We start from the raw sequence: 19,182 nt of genomic DNA on the forward strand, positions 1-19,182 counted from the left end.
TCGAGCCTTTCTGGTCTCCTGCCGAGTTCTCTCGGCGGTCCGGTGTATTTCCTTTATCATTGGAAACGCCGGCGTCAATGTAGTCGTCGTCTTCCGCTGAGTCGTGGCTTCCGGACTGGTCCTCATCATCCCATTCGTCTTCGGAGTTGTACGGACTCGGCGGGTTCTGATCGATGAGTTCCTCTCCGTCGGAGACAGCGTCCACGACAGTGACTCGGCGGTCGCGGTTTTCTTCCTTGCGACTGCGCTTCTCATCTCGGCGGCTCTGATCCTTCCGCTTGTCATCTCGGCCTGGTGCGATCACGAGTCGGTCGCGTTGCTTCTTGCGCTTCTCGCCGAGGATCCGACGATTGATTATCTGTTCCACCTTACTGATGTCTCCCAACTGCAAGGGGTACATCAAATCCATCACATCGTCATCACCACAATGCAGCAAGAAGTGTTCGACATGGTCAGCTGCGTCGGCGCCACCCTTCTCGTACTGGATCTTGGCTGTCCGAGCATACCCGTTGAGTCGGATCAGGAAGTCGCAGATCGGGTTCGTTGACTTTACGTCTCGCCGAGTAGTAACGAGTGCGGGCGGATTGGTCGAACTGTGAGCAATAATAATCCAGGAACGCCTCGCTGAGTAGTTTCCAACGTCGCTGAGTCTTCTTCGGCAGCTGCCTGTACCAACGCTTCGCCGCACGTCCCAAGCATAGCGAGAAAGGCTCCGCACCATGCGGCTTTGGGGCATCCTGGTGCTCTTCATCTCGTAGATGAAACGCTTGAGCCACTGGAGCGACGCGTCAGAGCGGTAGCGCTTTCCTTCGAACTCGGCGATTTTGTCGAGCGAGGCGTGGGTTCGGACTTCGAGGTACTGCGTCGAGTCCTCTTCAGCCGCGTCAAAGCTCAAGTTTCGGATGTAGTCCTTCACGGTTTCTTCACGGTTACCTCTCACGTCGAAGGCGTTGTCGTCTTCTTCATCCTCCTCGTAAGCCTCAGCCTCATCTGCAGCGTCATACAATTCACGGTAACGACCTACATTCCGCTGCCCACGACTCGGCGCTCGCTGAGTCGGGTTTAGCTTCAGTGGAGTCAGCATGTGAGAGTCTTCGAAGTACGGAGTCCCTTGCGTAGCGCGGAACACTTCACGTCTCTTCGTCTCCGGGGTCTTCGGCAAAAGAAATCTTGCTCGGGTCCTCGCCGAGCAGTTTGAACTCGGCTACTCGGCTGTACACCTTTCTTCGTTCCACCAGGGGCCTTCTCCAATCCAAACGCCACTCTCAGCTTCTTCTTCCATTGCCAGAGCTCGGCTCCGCCACGGGTCAGACTCCAGTCGGACAGGATGAGGCTGTTTGGTCGGCTGTTGCACCGATAGCCCATCGCCTTCAACAGCAACACAGTTTCTTCCACCAACTGGTTGATGTTGGCTGCACGCACCGGCTGAGTTAACTCGGGACCCAACATCGGCCACTTCGCCTGCGCCATCGCTACAGGCGCGAACATCATCATCCATTCCGATCTCGTTCTCATCTCCTCGCCGAGTCGAGCCAACACTTTATTGGCGCTCGGCGTATCGGCGTTCCTCGTCGCTTTCGGAATAAGGGGCGGACGGTCCCCTTGAGCAACGCCATGTTCTTCTTCATCTTCTTCATCGTCCGCACCTTCGTCGATCTCGGCGGATAAGTTGCGCTCGACAGGACGTGGGGCTCCCATGCGTCCCACCTGCAGCGTCAACTCTTCCACCTCGCCAAGTAGCTCGGCGGTAGTCTTCGTTTCTCCGAGCTCAGCGGTCTCGGCCTTCTCTTCATACTCTCCTTCACTTGCATCTCCGTTCTCGCTCTCCTGGTCTTGGCCATCCTCGTCGAACTGGACGGTTCGTCCCACCTCCATCGTCATGGCGATGAGTCGTTGATCCGCCGGGTCCGACCCCGCGAGAGGCGATCCTCCAGCCGTCGCTGGGCTTCCGTCGCTCGGAGTTGCTGATTCCTTGACCATCTTCACTCTTCTCTTTCTCTTCTCTTCCTCTTAACTTGATTAGCTGGCACCTATAAAAACAAGCACACACTCCTGTTCCCGGGTCGCGGCACCAGTTGTGGTGTAGTAGAACACACAAATATCGTCAGATGTGGATTCCTTACACAAACCACAACGAATCGCCGAGTTAGGTCGGCGGTTTGTATGGCCTGCGCAGAGGGTGGTCCCCTCGCGGTCCGGCCCTTCCGGGACAGACGAGTGGCTCGCTTCCACCCGGTTCCGACTAACCAAGTCAGATCACTTCCGAGGCTCCGCCGAGTTTGGTTCGGCTGAGCTCGTTCACAACCCTGTGCCCTCCACCAAAGGATGGACGACGGCGCGCGAGCGCTTTTACAGGTCACCGAGCGCAGAGGCAGCTCAGCTAGAAGTGTTACGGCACCCGGGCTATCCGACGTACCGGCCCGCTGAGTATGCGGGACTTTCTTTCGCGCGTAGCGAGACTTTGTCCTACCCGGACCGACCTAATCTCTTGGCGCTACCAGTCAATACCCTACAAGCTATGCCTCTCGAGTATTGACGGCAGGCATAATCCAGCCCTATGCAGGGACTTACCGGAAAAGTGTACACGTGTCTTGGACTAGGAAAATTCTGCTCTGTTATCTTCTGGGAGCCCTTTCGCCCCCCCTATTTAATCCTATGCTTCTCATACAAATATCTAATGAAATGTAGTCGTTTCGGATCTCTACCGACCCTTCAGCTAAGTTCCGGCGACCGTTGAGCTCAGCGGCTGTTCGGATAGCATATCCGGACAGATCGCCGAGTACTTACCGTGATCCTTGGCTCCTAAGCTCTGGGTTATCAGACCGAGCCGATTCTTGACCTAAAGTAGGTCGGCGTATGGTCGAATCTGGAAATCCCTACACCACATATCACTTCCAGATTGGTGTTTATACCTGTTAGCTTTGAGCAAGTGCATTGGACTGCGATTATTATCAACACGACGACGAAGAGCATTTTTGTCTACGATCCGCTGGGGGACCAAGACTACATCACGTTTCTGACCAAGCTTCAGAGCAGCAGCACTAAAGATCAAGCGTTTAGTAGCTTCAAACTGGTTTTGGTCGCGTCACGATGGAAACAGCTGCGGAATATACATTCTGAACTTCATGTGGAGACTGCTTGACGAAAATGTGAAGAGTGCGCATGAGGACTCTGGACTCAATATCTTCCGGCTACGTGTGCTAGCAGCCCTGCTTAATCTGTAATATATTTGTTTACTCTGTGTAATTGATGTGTACGTATTCCCGTTATAGCGTAAGTTCCTGGGCAAAAGACGCACCAGCCATGAAAAGAAACTTGTCCATGAAAGACAGAGAGAAAACGTGAAGAATCTATCGACGCCTTGAATAAACACAAAGTGCTCAAACCTGGTTAAGCGACCGGCATCAACCTGGTTTCCAGCCTGAAACCAAAACGGTATTAAAAAAAACAAGTTCGAAAACCTGGCAGAAACCTGTTTGAAAAACCTGGTGTAAATCCTGACACCAAAATAAAAGGAAAGGATACAATCCATCTTATCACACCTGCACTTACACCTGGTGCGCAACCTGGTATGTAACCGGACACGCAACGAAGACGGAGCTACAGCTCAGCTTGCAGCCGGATGTCGTCCAAGCACCATGATTACTTTGGAGCCCGACTTCGATATAAAATGGACGCGCAGATCTCTTTATGAATCATTTAGTGAGTATTCAAGAGCTGCAGAAAAACAAAGAACATCCATTTATTTATATTACGGTTTTATTACAGGTCAATTTTATCTTACAGCCTGGTTTTTACCCTGCCAAATTCAAATCAGGAGATAAAACAGGTTAAATTCGCGCGGCTATGCAAACAAAACCTGGGCAGTATACTCGTTCTTAGCAGTACCGTAAAACACGGGTTCAATGCTACACTGGTAAAAAGTTCAATTCTAGTATAAATTGCATAGAGGCGTGCGCACTTCTTACACCCGTAAAAACTTGTGTTCACTGCGCACCAACAATCTCACTTCCGCGCCAAAATGACACCCGCCCCCATTGTGCAAATGACACGGCGCCCGAAGAACAAAAACAATGCCAAGCTGCGAGGGCTTTTACGCCTCGGAGAGGCCAGCTCAGTCGTCGCCTTGGCTGCTGAGCTAGACGTTCACTGAACGACAATGTAACGGTGGATGCGGCAAAAAAATGCCCTTGCCAGTGCCGCACCAAACAAGTACTACGCCTCAGTACCAAGCCGCCAAAACCTCTACGTTAAACACCCGAATCTCGAGCAAAGGTATTTTTATTTCTGCATTAAATTCCGAATACTAGTAATTGTTCTAAAAGTGTATGATTAAGACTGTTGTCGTGGATTACAGAAATGCGCAAAAATAAATCTCTCTGTGTTTCGATGTAATGTCTGCTTCTAATGCATTCTAGGTTTGATGGAGAGCTCTTTGCGAGTCGTTCCCGCGGTGCAAATATCGAGTTTTTGCGCTGCTTTCTCAAACATAACAGGCTTTCTATCAGACGCATTACTCATAAAGGCCGCAAGATAAGATCCTACATGGAGGTAATGCTAGTAATACTGTCTATTTTTAACTTCTATTTCTTATTTTGTGTTTCAGCTTGTTGCTTCAAAGTTTAGCCACTCAATTCAGTACGCAATTGAAGAGTGTGGAGCTCTTTCATATGCCACGGGCCCGTCCAAATACGGCTCTGTGTTCAACATGGATCAAACTGCAATTTACATTGACATGAATGGCAAGACAACAATAGACTTCGTTGGAACTCCAACTGTGGACGTCAGACAATATATTTTTTTAATTACTAAAAATATTTTAAACTTATTAATAATTTTTTACTAACTGTGCGTATTGTAGGAAGTGAGGTGAGTGGGTTTCGCTGTTCTGTATTTCTAGCTGCATCAGCCACGGGAGTTAAATAGCCTCCCCTCGTAGTTTTTCCGGGCATTCCAGGCGGCCCGGTGTCATAGGACGTTTGGAATCCGTCCTTTGGACACTCATCATGCGAACGCACTGTCCAAAAGAAAGCGTTTTGCAACGAAGCTGTGATGCAAGAGTGGATTCAACGCGTACGTACAATATCGGTTTATTTTATTGTAATTATGAGTTTCTAAATTGTTATGATGCTAGATCTGGAAACCCTCAGTAGATGGCTGTAGGTTACTCCTGTAGGACAGCTTAAAAGTCCACAAGATGAATTCTGTTCGTACCGTGCTCGAAGAAGACTGCTGCACGCAAATTGAGTTTGTTCTGCCGGGGATAACAGGGCTGGTGCAGCCGATGGACGTTGCTGTGATGAAGCCATTCAAGCGGTAAGTTTTCGTTTTGCTTTATTATAAATTTTTTCTAATTGTTATTAAAATGCAGAAATAACTACTTGGCTTACCACATTGATCATGAGTTACCAAAGACCCCACAAGAGAAGCGTCAACTTATTTCGCGCTTTGTAGCAGAAGGGTGGGCTTCAATCTCGCCGGCGACGATTCGAAAGGGCTTCGCCAAGAGCGGGATACTACCTACTGGGCCTCGAGATATAGAAGACCGCTTCAGAGTACCAACTTATACAGAAGAAGAAGCACCGATTCTAAAAGTAGATCAAGAAGAATAAATTGGATACACTGAGAAGGAGGGGTGAAACCTTTAAAGATTCGCCTTTTTGTTTTTGCACATCATCATCATGTGATCTGCATTTTTACTCTTTGTTGCACTCGATCCGTGTGTAGCATTGGATCCGTGTTTTACGGTAGTTCTGAAATACGTAAAAGAAGAGTGGGGTCACTTTTTTGCACTTAATCTGGCAGCTCACCTACAAAAAAAACAGTTTTGGCCAAGTGGTTCAAACTTCCAGCCACTCCGTTATCCTGGTAGTGCTACGAGTACATGTAGTATTGTGCCTTTCCAAAGTTTTGGCCAATCTGACCTTTAAAGACTGGTCCTAAGCAAGGGTGGGTAGGGCTAAAGGTGCGATTTGAGGACGAAGTGGGGTTGAATTGCTAAGCCAGGCCACTAAATAAAACGATATGTGACCAATAACACTGTTTGATTTTGCCGACTATGATCCAATAATACTTGATTGTGGAGGCCCTATGCAGTGGGGCTGCCGTAGCTTTAGCGTCAGAGGAAGACGTTCGACTCAAAGAGTCACTAATATTAAGTTCCTTATCCAAAGGACACTTACAGCCCAAAACCAGGGCTCAAAGTTAATACCTTAACTTTATGCTTCAAAACCAGAAGTGTTTTATTTACTATTATTGCGGCCAAGCCGCCTAGGGGTAAATGTATCTGTTTAACTATCTAGCATAGTTAAACCTAATCAAATGCATAACGTGTGGCTTTCGACAACGTACTGAGAGACCTTGTTAACTCTCCAACTTATGTACTGAGAGTTTGCTAACTCTCCGGGTACTTCGTACCCCTGTGTGTTCCACACCATGTAACCCCGTTACACTCTCCCCCACTAAGATGAGAACATTCCGTTCTCGAAACTCTCCTCAGCGAGGTCACGTCTTGTTAATACGGCGGAGGTTACTACACCTCACACCAGCGTTGTACAGCTCCGTGAGCTCACAAACGCCTACGCATCGTTGATGCCCAACTTCTCGTCGTCTGCCCACGGCCTAATGCTCCAAGCGCAGCGCGCATCTTGCTCTCAAGCGGTCTCAGACCTACGCTCGCGCACCGCGCCTACTCCAAGAGCTGCAAACCGCTTAGAGCAATGTTCTTGACTCATTCGAGTCGTCGACAACAGCTCAGCGGCTGAACACTCGCTTCACAAGCGATAGGTCGGTGGTTCGAACCCACTAGGGCACAGCCCTCTCGTTCCATGAACGATTGTTCACGCTTGGACAAGCTTAAGGGCAACACCCTTTTAGCTCAATGGTTAAGCGTTGGCTTTGAGAGCCACAGGTCGGTGGCTCAAGCCCACCAGGGCACAGCCATGTCTTTTTTATGAACGATTGTCCACGCTTGGACAAGCTTAAGAGCAATCCGCTTTTAGCTCAATGGTCGAGTGTTGGCTTTGGAAGCCACAGGTCGGTGGTTCGAACCCACCAGGGCACAGCCCTCTCGTTCCATAAACTGTTGTCCTTGAATGGACAAGCTTAAGGGCAACGCCCTTTCAGCTCAGTGGTCGAGCGCTGGCTTTGGAAGCCACAGGTCGGTGGTTCAAATCCACCCGGGCACAGCCCTCTCATACCATGAATAGTCCGTTCTCGGACTGACGTACGGGCATCGCCCTTATAGCTCAATGGTAGAGCTCCGGCCTGTCAAGCCAAAGGCCATTGGTCCGATCCCCGTCCGGGACACCACTTTCGCTGTTACAGCGCATCCACATTTGGATCATGCTCATCGAGCAAGTCGTTTCAAAACAACTATGCGTCTATCGAGACGCTTGTGTCTGAACCTTGTTCAGCACAACACGAAGCACCTGCTTCCTTCGGGACCATGTCCCTATCACCACGAGGTCTCTCCACCTCCTGCTCCCGCTGCGAGCACCGCTCATACGTACGAGCTGGCTGCTGCAGCCACTGGTCAGAGCCTGAGCTCAACTACTGACCTGATCGCTCCCCACTCTAGTGGGAGGCGCCCAGCGCCTGGCGACGCTGTCGCACGCCATGGTGGCGCTTCGGCACATGATGTGCCCGGTCGTAAGCGTCAACGACGTCAGGGCAATCTTGCCGGAGGATAACCTCAAACTCCCATGAGTTCTGTGAGTGAGGGTAACCCCTCAACTTCACCAAGTACTGGGTACGACCCTGGCGTCTACGCCACGCCACAAGGCGTTCCACGTGAAAGTGGAGCTCACCATGCTCATCGAGCAGAGCAGGAGGAGGCCTTGCCTCAGCTGGGCTCTCGCGGGGAGAGTCAGAACTTGCCGGAACGGCGTCTGTGTCCATACAACGCCGGCGTCCACGACGCGAACGTTCACGTTCACCGCCCATCGGTCGATCTCGAAGAGATGATCCACCTTGTGGATAGGTTAGAGCCACCACTGTTGACTCACAACCAGGTCTCGGACCTCGAGCGTCCAGTCGCTCGGCTGAACGTTCAGCCTGCCTTGCTTCTGCATCTCGAGCACTTCGCTCCGCGACCTGTGGCTCTGCCACATGCTGTTGATCAGACATATGTGGATCCACCACTTGCTGTCGTTCAGCCTCCCGTGGCTCTACCACCTGCTGCCCTGCAGCTGTCCGTGGTCCAGCCACCGTTGGTGCCAACGCCTCCGCGCTCACCTGAGCAGGGTCTTGATATGGCTTAAGCAAGCCAACATAGAAGACCGGATGCGTGCGCATCTTCTTCGGAAGATTGAGCGTATACGCTAGGCCCTTCCTGGCCACGACCTTGAACGGTCCTATGAACCGAGGTCTTAACTTCGTCTTGAAGACTGCAGACACTGCATGAGTAGGTAGGTTTTTAGCGTTTAATAAAACTTGGTCACCGACCTCAAACCTCTCAACATTGCTTTTGCCCTTGGCATCTGCATGTTCCCTCTGCGTGTCTTGGCTTTCAGCCATAGCGTCGCGTACTTGACGCATTACGCTCAGTCTCAAAGAGACAAAGTCATCGACTTGCTTGCGAACCGCAACAGGGCTGACATCAGCTAGCCGCTCGGCTATTCCTCCCCATCAAGCCCTGAGCCACTGCGTGGCGGCGTCAGTGGGACGCGAGGGTTAGCCAAGCCGTTCACATAGAACGGAGTGTAGCCTGTCGAGGCGTGCACTGCATTATTTAATGCGAACTCAACGAGTGGGAGCATCTGGCTCCAGCGTTTTGGCGCCTCAGCGCATACGCTTCGGAGGATATCCTCCACAACGCGATTCACGCGTTCGGTTTGACCATCGGTCTGCGGATGGTCCGCTGTAGACATGTCCAAACGAGTGCCGAGCACTCTGAAGAGGGACGTCCAGAGCTTCGCGGTGAAGCGCGGGTCTCGATCCGAGACAATTGCCTCAGGCAAGCCATGTTGGCGAAAGACTCGGTCTAAAAACAGCAACGCTGTTCCCTCACCATCAATGATGTCCGGCACCGCCGCTAAGTGAGCCATCTTGCTCGATCGGTCTACAAAGACCACAATACCCGTGTTTCCCGCCTTATCCTTGGGAAGGCCAAACACAAAGTCCATACTCATGGACTGTCAACATCCCTTGGGGACAGGCAAACTCGCCAATGGCGCTGCCGTGCTTGGCGCGGACTTTGTCCGTTGACACGTCTCACACGTGCGTACATAGGTGCCGACCCACTTATACATCTTGGGCCACCAGTACATCGATCTCACCGAGCCATAGGTCTTCTCCCGACCTAAGTGCCCGCCCACGGGCGTATCATGAACCTCATAGAGGATTCGATACTTTAGATCCTCATCATGAGGAACGACTACACGAGGGTTATCCTCAGAGTCGGTGCTGTAGTACAGCAGGCCGCCATCGAGTGAGTATCGATGCAGCCTTGCGCGTAAGCGCCCAGACAATTCCTTGTCAGAGTCTTTAAACTCTTCGCTCCCAAGAGCCCGTAGCAGCGCTACGCACATGTCGTCTTGTGCATACGCTCCGCGTATCAAGTAAGGCACTGACGACGTCACTGTCGTGACATGAGCTAACTCGTAGTCCGGCCTGCGCGAGAGCGCATCGGCCACTACATTAAGCCGCCCCAGCTTGTACTTCACCTCGAAGTTATACTCGGCAAAGAAGGAAAGCCATCTTGCCATTCTCTGAGAGAGATGAGGCGACTGTGTCGCAGTGCGTAACGACGCCTGATCAGTAAAGATCACAAAAGGCTTAGAGCCTAGCAGGTGTACCCTGAATTTGACTAGAGCATACTTCATTGCAAGTAGCTCTTTGTCATGAACTGGATAGTTCTTCTCTGCAGCTTTGAGCTGGCGAGACTCAAACGCGATCACGCGTTCACGCCCTTCGGCGTCTACTTGTAGGAAAGCACAACCGATTGCAAAATCGGAGGCGTCACAGACGACACTAAACGGACTATCCGGGTCCGGTAGCGCAAGGATCGGAGCCTGGAGGAGGCACTCCTTCACAGCCTCAAAGGCTCCGTCGTGCTCGACGTTCCAGCACCATGGTGCGTCCTTCTTAAGGAGATCCGATAATGGCCGAGCCATCTCCGCGTAATTCGCGCTGTACTTGTGCAAGTAATTGGCTAAGCCTAGCCACTTGCGTAAGTCTTTCTGGTTCTTGGGAACCGGCCAGTCCACGATGGCCTTGACTTTGGCAGGATCTGCCCTTAAGCCTCGCTTCCTAATGAAACACCCGAGGAAAGGTATTTCCTCCGCGCCAAAGACGCACTTGTCCAAGTTGGCATACAGCTTATTAGTGCGCATGCCCTCGAGCACCGCTCGCAAGTGGTCAATGTGGTTTTCCATGTCTGACTTTCCGTGCTCAGCACGACAATGGACGTATATATCGTCAAAGTACGTTTGAGCGTACGCCCGGTGGGGCCTAAACAGCTGCGTCACAAGACGATTGAACGTTGCTGGTGCGTTCGACAGCCCCTGGGGCATCACCAGCCACTCCCAGAGCATACCGCTCGGAGTACTCACCGCTGTCAGCGGAATGTCGCTCGCTCTCATGAGCAATTGGTAGTAGCCATCGACCAAGTCGAGCGCGCTGTACAACGTACAGCCTACCATGTTGCTCTGCAGAATATCCTTGCGAGGAATCGGCGTTTGCGCCGGAATAGTGGCCGCATATAGCTTGTGAAAAGCATGAACAATGCGCCACTTGCCGTTCGGCTTTCTGACACAGAACGTGGGTGTCGAGTGCGGAGACTTACTCTCGCGCACCATCCCTGCCTCGTGCTTTGTACGGAAGAATGCGTCAATGACGTCACACTGCTCTCTCGTCAAAGGCCATTGCCTTGTTACGCAGTATTTGGTTCCAGGAACCAGGTCAATCTCATGACACACGCCTCGATCCGGAGGCAGGCCCGTCGGTGGGTCTTTCGAGACAACGTCTCCATACTCCTTCACCACCGGGTAGAAAGGATCCGAAGGATCTTTGAGGATCGCCGATCCACTTCTTGCGCTCAGCGCCTTCTTGGTGTCCTCTAGGACCGCGTCGTCCACGACGGATGAGGAGTTCAACTCCTCCTCAGGTCCCAGCAGGACCACCTCGGCTAGCTCGCCTGCCTTTAAGGCTTCGCCAAACTCGGCAATGGACATCTCGTCCAGCTCTAGCAGAGCATCCGCAGCGGGCAGAGTGTCAAGGCTGATATCGCCTTCTACCTCCCCCGTCACTCCGTTCACGAGTGTGTACAGCTGTTCACAGCAATCACGTGGAGCATCACCGCTCGTCACGTTGGACACCTCGTCCGACGTCGAAGACGTCACAGACGCCCTGCGTCTTCTTCTTCTCTCCCTCCGCGACCGAGCCCGGTCGGATGAGGGCGGTGTGGCGACATCTCCGTCCCCACCACCGGGTGCAGCAGCACCATCACTTCTCGAAGAGGATACAGTGTCTCGCAAGACACTCGGCTGAATGCCAAGAGGTTCTTGACCTTCACACAGTGAACTAGGTGTCACTTCACCTGCATCTCCTGGGCCACGCCCATGATGCCTCGACTCGCAGTCGACCGCGACCCTCGGGTCACGCAGCGGTAGGTCATCGACCAGATTCGTACCACTCAGTGGATTACGCGCCACTCCGCGCTCGTCCTCACCAGGACCCAGCAGTTGGTCATTGACCTGACCTGCACCGCTCAGCGGATAACGTGCCGCACCACGTACGCCCTCAGGGCAAACAGCAACCTCGTTGCTAACAATTTCGGACATACCAATGTCCAGCACTACGGCCGCCTCGTCCTCGTGCTCGCGCCAAAAGCGCTTCTGCTTCCTAGCAGAGGTGGGTTCATGACTCACCAAAGCTCCACTAGGAGCAGGGTGCGACGCACCCAGCGTTTTCGACTTCCAGTCGATCCATGGCTCATGGCGTTCCAGCCATGCCATGCCAAGGATGAGGTCATACCTCGCATCCAGGTCTAAGACCAAACAGCGCTCCACGTTATCGAAATTCTCAAACTTCACTCCAAGGTCGACAGAGACCTTCGACACAGTTACCAGTGTCCCCGTCGCGAGACGGCCAGAGATCATATCTCTCGTTGGCACTTCCAGTGCCTCAGCATACAGCTGACTCCCTTCCAGGGTGGAGTGACGGGCGTAGTTGCCCGAGGTTCCCGAGTCAATCAAGACTCTCCATGGCTTTGAAAAGCCCTTCACGTTCACTTGAACGACCAGCAAGCCCGGCTTGCACACACTCTTTTCGTAAGAGAGCTCAGCTCTCTTCGGGGCTGAGTCCTGTTGCCTTCTACCTCCTCGAGGCACAACAGAACTCAGTTCTTCCCCAGTAGGCCGCCCCGCGCCTACCGGGAACTGCCGTTTCCCGGCGATGACCCGGAGGGTTGGCTCCCGGAGCCACGCGCTTCTTGCGCAGAGGGCAATATGCCCTCAAGTGCTTAGTGCTATTGCACACAAAGCATCGGCGGATGCCGGCACGCTGCTCCGCAGCAAGAAGCTCCGCTTCTTTATCTTCAGCATAGCTGAGGTCCATCGGCTCTGGACCGCTCGAAGAGCTTGCGCTACTAGCGCTCCAACCAGGTCGAGCCGACCTGAAGCTGTGCTCGGCATTTAATGCCACATTCACCGCCTCTTCGAAAGAGTTAGGGTGTACACGGAACACTTCCGCTCGAGCTGCGCTCACACGAAGTCCCTCCATGAACACGGTCACGCTGACCAGTTCCGGAAGAGGGTCCCGGCGATAAGAGTTCTTAGCTCTTGGACATAGTCCAATAACTCCTTCTTACCCTGGCGGGTAGCAAGGAACTTTGACCGGATACGGTACGCCTGATTAGGCGGCGCGAACACGCGCGAAAGCTGTTGCTTCAGCTGATCCCAAGTGGGAGGTGCAGCGTCAGCAGACGTGCCGCACGTTAGTGCCCATTCGCGAGCGCGACCTCCAAGCCTGGAGATAGCCAGCGCCACGCGCTGATGCTCAGACTGGAGCAGGGCCGATCCCATGGCCATCTCGACCTCACGGGTCCAGAGAAGGATATTCTCTCCATCCTTCCCCTCGAAGGTTTTTACGCTCACCATGAGCGGTTTCAGTCTAATAGACTCTTCACGCGTCATCGACGCCGCCGCCGTTGCGGCGCTCATCTTCTCTTGGACATGCTCCAAGAGCGCGTTCTCGTAGCGGGAGAACGATTCCAGCCTGGCAGTGACCGCCTCTGGACCTTGCGATGCAAGATGAGCCACGCCCTCCGGGCCAAGCAAGGACATAAGCTTAGTAAGAGCGTCCTGCTGCGCCGGGGGCAAATTCGCGAACACGGGGTGTTCCATCCTCGCAGAGGATATAGTCAACCGACTCAGGAGCGGGATTGACTACAAGTGCAACCAAGTGCAGCGGGGCTGCCGTAGCTTTAGCGTCAGAGGAAGACGTTCGACTCAAAGAGTCACTAATATTAAGTTCCTTATCCAAAGGACACTTACAGCCCAAAACTAGGGCTCAAAGTTAATACCTTAACTTTATGCTTCAAAACCAGAAGTGTTTTATTTACTATTATTGCGGCCAAGCCGCCTAGGGGTAAATGTATCTGTTTAACTATCTAGCATAGTTAAACCTAATCAAATGCATAACGTGAGGCTTTTGGCCAACGTACTGATAGACCTTGTTAGCTCTCCAACTTATGTACTGAGAGTTTGTTAACTCTCCGGGTACTTCGTACCCCTGTGTGTTCCACACCATGTAACCCCGTTACACCCTACGTAAGGGCTCCGGTTTGGTCTAAAGGGTACCTTTTAACAAATTAAGGGCTGAATGGCCAGTATTTGCCGGCCATTTATCCTTGCGTAAGGTACCCACAACAGAACGATTTTAAATCAAATATGGGTTCTCATCAGACATACGCTGGCGAGGCAAGAGTATGCGAACAGGCTATTGCCGGGCCAGATCAAATCGTGTTTGTCGATGAAACTTCAAAGGATGGAAGGTACTGTACAATATCAATTTTGTGACTGCTACATCTTACCTTGTTAATTTGTTGTATGATATTGCTATGGTTTAGGTCCTCCCTGAGAAAACACGCGTGGTCCGGTCAAATATTATTTGCGTCAAACAAAATGATACTAGAGGAGACGCCCCGCTTTCGTTTAGAGTGCTTAAATCGCGATTCGTACTTAGCTTTTTAAGTATCATTTTGTTTGACGCAGTCTCATATATACACTACACCCTTGCAAAAGGGCGTCTAAAAGTAGCCTTTGAATTCGTAGAGCTATATGGTTCGAATTAAGATGATTGCTTCCAGTCTCCGTAATAGTCTGCACGGCCGTTTGGCAGGTACACACGAATACGTTTTCTGCTCAATAGAGGCAGCCCAGATAGGCCACACGTAGTCCAGTTGAATGACTGTTTTTGCTCAAATCAGGAGCGAACGGTCCGTCAGATCTAACCGCAGTTGCTACCAAGCTCTCGAGTGTTGCCTAGGTTTCCGGGCTGATGAAGAATCCGCTGCTGCGATTGTGTACATGCCGTGTTTACACATCATCTTGTGTAACTTTGCTCAGATCAAGTGATGGTTCGGACTCGACTACGGTCGTTCTTGTGTAATCTCTGTCGACGCTGATCCCGGATGTGTCCGAGGGTGTCCGTATCAACGTCGCTACCGGTATTGAATACATTACACGACTGTGTTGGCAAACGACAGAGCGAAGGGTCGGCCTGAGCGAGCGAGTGCAGCGATTGCCCGAATGTCCATCCATAGCGCCTTGTAAGTTATCGAGATGTATTGCGCATAGCGAAACCTTAATCGTTGGATATGAAGGGGTTGATGACACTTGAGTATATGTGGGGAGGTGGGTTGGTTGCAGCGTTTGTTTATGGGGTTTGTTTGTTGTTTTTGTGCCGGTTGGTGCGTGTGCATGTGTTGATTTGTGCGCTTGAGTTGCACTTTGGTTGTGTTAAGTTGCTGCAAATGTTGTCAAGGTACACCCGTCTAGCTCAGTCGGTAGAGCGCTGGCCTTTTAAGCCAGTGGTCGTGGGTTCGGGCCCCACGGGGGGTGCTTGCTTCTTTGCGATCGGCTGTTGCCACGGGCGTGAGCGCCTAGTGCGTGCATTCGATTCGTGCGAGTCGTTGTTGCATCCGTTGTGCGTTGTTTGGCAGCACTCGTGGCTGTGCTTATGTTGCGCATTCTTTTGTTTGCCTCGTTCACCATGAGGATGTCAGCAATATTCAAAGATTCACATGCGACTACCCACACTACTGCATCGATGGCGTCAACCTAGTGCTGCGGAGACCAGGCGGGTTGGACACCTGCTCCGGACCAGGGGCGGCAGGAGGGGGGTGGCGGGCTGCAGGCATTGACTTAAGTTGACTGGGTGGATGAGCTAGGTCATCTTACGAGGTAGAGATGGGTCAGCCAAAAGTAGCCTTTGGATTCGTAGAACTAAATGGCTCGAATTAAGATGATTGCTTCCAATCTCCGTAATAGTCTGCACGGCCGTTTGACAGGTACACACGAGTACGTTTTCTGCTCAATAGAGGCAGCCCAGATAGGCCACACGTAGTCCAGTTGAATGACTGTCTTTGCTCAAAGCAGGAGCGAACGGCCCGTCAGATCTAACCGCAGTTGTTACCAAGCTCTCGAGTGTTGCCTAGGTTTCCGAGCTGACGAAGAATCCGCTGCTGCGATTGTGTACATGCCGTGTTTGCACATTATCTTGTGTAACTTTGCTCAGATCAAGTGATGGTTCGGACTCGACTACGGTCGTTCTTGTGTAAATCTGTGTCGACGCTGATCCCGGATGTGTCCGGGGGTGTCCGTATCAACGTCGCTACCGGTATTGAATACATTACACGACTGTGTTGGCAAACGACAGAGCGAAGGGTCGGCCTGAGCGAGCGAGTGCAGCGATTGCCCGAATGTCCATCCATAGCGCCTTGTAAGTTATCGAGATGTATTGCGCATAGCGAACCCTTAATCGTTGGATATGAAGGGGTCGATGACACTTGATTATATGTGGGGAGGTGAGTTGGTTGCAGCGTTTGTTTATGTGGTTTGTTTGTTGTTTTTGCGCCGGTTGGTGCGTGTGCATGTGTTGATCTGTGCGCTTGAGCTGCACTTTGGTTGTGTTAAGTTGCTGCAAATGTTGTCAAGGTACACCCGTCTAGCTCAGTCGGTAGAGCGCTGGCCTTTTAAGCCAGTGGTCGTGGGTTCGGGCCCGACGGGGGGTGCTTGCTTCTTTGCGATCGGCTGTTGCCACGGGCGTGAGCGCCTAGTGCGTGCATTCGACTCGTGCGAGTCGTAGTTGCATCCGTTGTGCGTTGTTTAGCAGCACTCGTAGCTGTGCTTGATGTTGCGCATTCTTTTGTTTGCCCTGTTCACCTTGAGGATGTCAGCAATATTCAAAGATTCACATGCGACCTACCCACACTACTGCATCGGTGGCGTCAAAATAGTGCTGCGGAGACCAGGCGGGTTGGACACCTGCTCCGGACCAGGGGCGGCGGGAGGGAGGGGGGGCGGGCTGCAGGCATTGACTTAAGTTGACTGGGTGGATGAGCTAGGTCATCTTACGAGGTAGAGATGGGTCAGCCAAAAGTAGCCTTTGGATTCGTAGAACTAAATGGCTCGAATTAAGATGATTGCTTCCAATCTCCGTAATAGTCTGCACGGCCGTTTGGCAGGTACACATGAGTACGTTTTCTGCTCAATAGAGGCAGCCCAGATAGGCCACACGTAGTCCAGTTGAATGACTGTCTTTGCTCAAATCAGGAGCGAACGGCCCGTCAGATCTAACCGCAGTTGCTACCAAGCTCTCGAGTGTTGCCTAGGTTTCCGAGCTGATGAAGAATCCGCTGCTGCGATTGTGTACATGCCGTGTTTGCACATTATCTTGTGTAACTTTGCTCAGATCAAGTGATGGTTCGGACTCGACTACGGTCGTTCTTGTGTAAATCTCTGTCGACGCTGATCCTGGATGTGTCCGGGGGTGTCCGTATCAACGTCGCTACCGGTATTGAATACATTACACGACTGTGTTGGCAAACGACAGAGCGAAGGGTCGGTCTGAGCGAGCGAGTGCAGCGATTGCCCGAATGTCCATCCATAGCGCCTTGTAAGTTATCGAGATGTATTGCGCATAGTGAAATCTTAATCGTTGGATACGAAGGGGTCGATGACACTTGATTATATGTGGGGAGGTGAGTTGGTTGCAGCGTTTGTTTATGTGGTTTGTTTGTTGTTTTTGCGCCGGTTGGTGCGTGTGCATGTGTTGATCTGTGCGCTTGAGCTGCACTTTGGTTGTGTTAAGTTGCTGCAAATGTTGTCAAGGTACACCCGTCTAGCTCAGTCGGTAGAGCGCTGGCCTTTTAAGCCAGTGGTCGTGGGTTCGGGCCCCACGGGGGGGTGCTTGCTTCTTTGCGATCGGCTGTTGCCACGGGCGTGAGCGCCTAGTGCGTGCATTCGACTCGTGCGAGTCGTAGTTGCATCCGTTGTGCGTTGTTTAGCAGCACTCGTAGCTGTGCTTGATGTTGCGCATTCTTTTGTTTGCCCTGTTCACCTTGAGGATGTCAGCAATATTCAAATATTCACATGCGACTTACCCACACTACTGCATCGGTGGCGTCAAAATAGTGCTGCGGAGACCAGGCGGGTTGGACACCTGCTCCGGACCAGGGGCGGCGGGAGGGAAGGGGGGGGCGGGCTGCAGGCATTGACTTAAGTTGACTGGGTGGATGAGCTAGGTCATCTTACGAGGTAGAGATGGGTCAGCCAAAAGTAGCCTTTGGATTCGTAGAACTAAATGGCTCGAATTAAGATGATTGCTTCCAATCTCCGTAATAGTCTGCACGGCCGTTTGACAGGTACACACGAGTACGTTTTCTGCTCAATAGAGGCAGCCCAGATAGGCCACACGTAGTCCAGTTGAATGACTGTCTTTGCTCAAATCAGGAGCGAACGGCCCGTCAGATCTAACCGCAGTTGTTACCAAGCTCTCGAGTGTTGCCTAGGTTTCCGAGCTGATGAAGAATCCGCTCCTGCGATTGTGTACATGCCGTGTTTACACATCATCTTGTGTAACTTTGCTCAGATCAAGTGATGGTTCGGACTCGACTACGGTCGTTCTTGTGTAATCTCTGTCGACGCTGATCCCGGATGTGTCCGGGGGTGTCCGTATCAACGTCGCTACCGGTATTGAATACATTACACGACTGTGTTGGCAAACGACAGAGCGAAGGGTCGGCCTGAGCGAGCGAGTGCAGCGATTGCCCGAATGTCCATCCATAGCGCCTTGTAAGTTATCGAGATGTATTGCGCATAGCGAAACCTTAATCGTTGGATATGAAGGGGTTGATGACACTTGAGTATATGTGGGGAGGTGAGTTGGTTGCAGCGTTTGTTTATGTGGTTTGTTTGTTGTTTTTGCGCCGGTTGGTGCTAGCTAACCGGTGGTTGTGTTAAGTTGCTGCAAATGTTGTCAAGGTACCCCCGTCTAGCTCAGTCGGTAGAGCGCTGGTCTTTTAAGCCAGTGGTCGTGGGTTCGGGCCCCACGGGGGGTGCTTGCTTCTTTGCGATCGGCTGTTGCCACGGGCGTGAGCGCCTAGTGCGTGCATTCGATTCGTGCGAGTCGTTGTTGCATCTGTTGTGCGTTGTTTGGCAGCACTCGTGGCTGTGCTTTCTGTTGCGCATTCTTTTGTTTGCCTCGTTCACTTTGAGGATGTCAGCAATATTCAAAGATTCACATGCGACTTCCCACAGTACTGCATCGGTGGCGTCAAAATAGTGCTGCGGAGACCAGGCGGGTTAGACACCTGCTCCGGACCAGGGGCGGCGGGAGGGAAGTGGCGGGCTTGCACCATTGGACTTTAAACTTGACTGGTCGATGGAGCCTAGGTCATTCTAACTCTGGTACAGGATGAGTCCGGCACAAAAGTAGACTTTGGGATTCGCAAGAACTTAAATGGACTCCGACTAAGAATGGAGTGGGTTTCCGACTCTCCCTAGACCATACATGCGCCGGCCCTGTTGGGATGATGGACACAGACACGTAACGTGTTTATTGTTTCATCGCATAGAGAGCCCCCGAAATGAGCTGAACACCGACACGTAGTATGAGATGAAGGGAGCGATACCCCCGCACCGAACGCCGGAAAGCGACACCGTCCAAAAGCCAAAA

Source organism: Phytophthora infestans, genomic scaffold, assembly GCF_000142945.1.
Source record: "Phytophthora infestans T30-4 supercont1.10 genomic scaffold, whole genome shotgun sequence".
Lineage (NCBI taxonomy): Eukaryota > Oomycota > Peronosporomycetes > Peronosporales > Peronosporaceae > Phytophthora > Phytophthora infestans.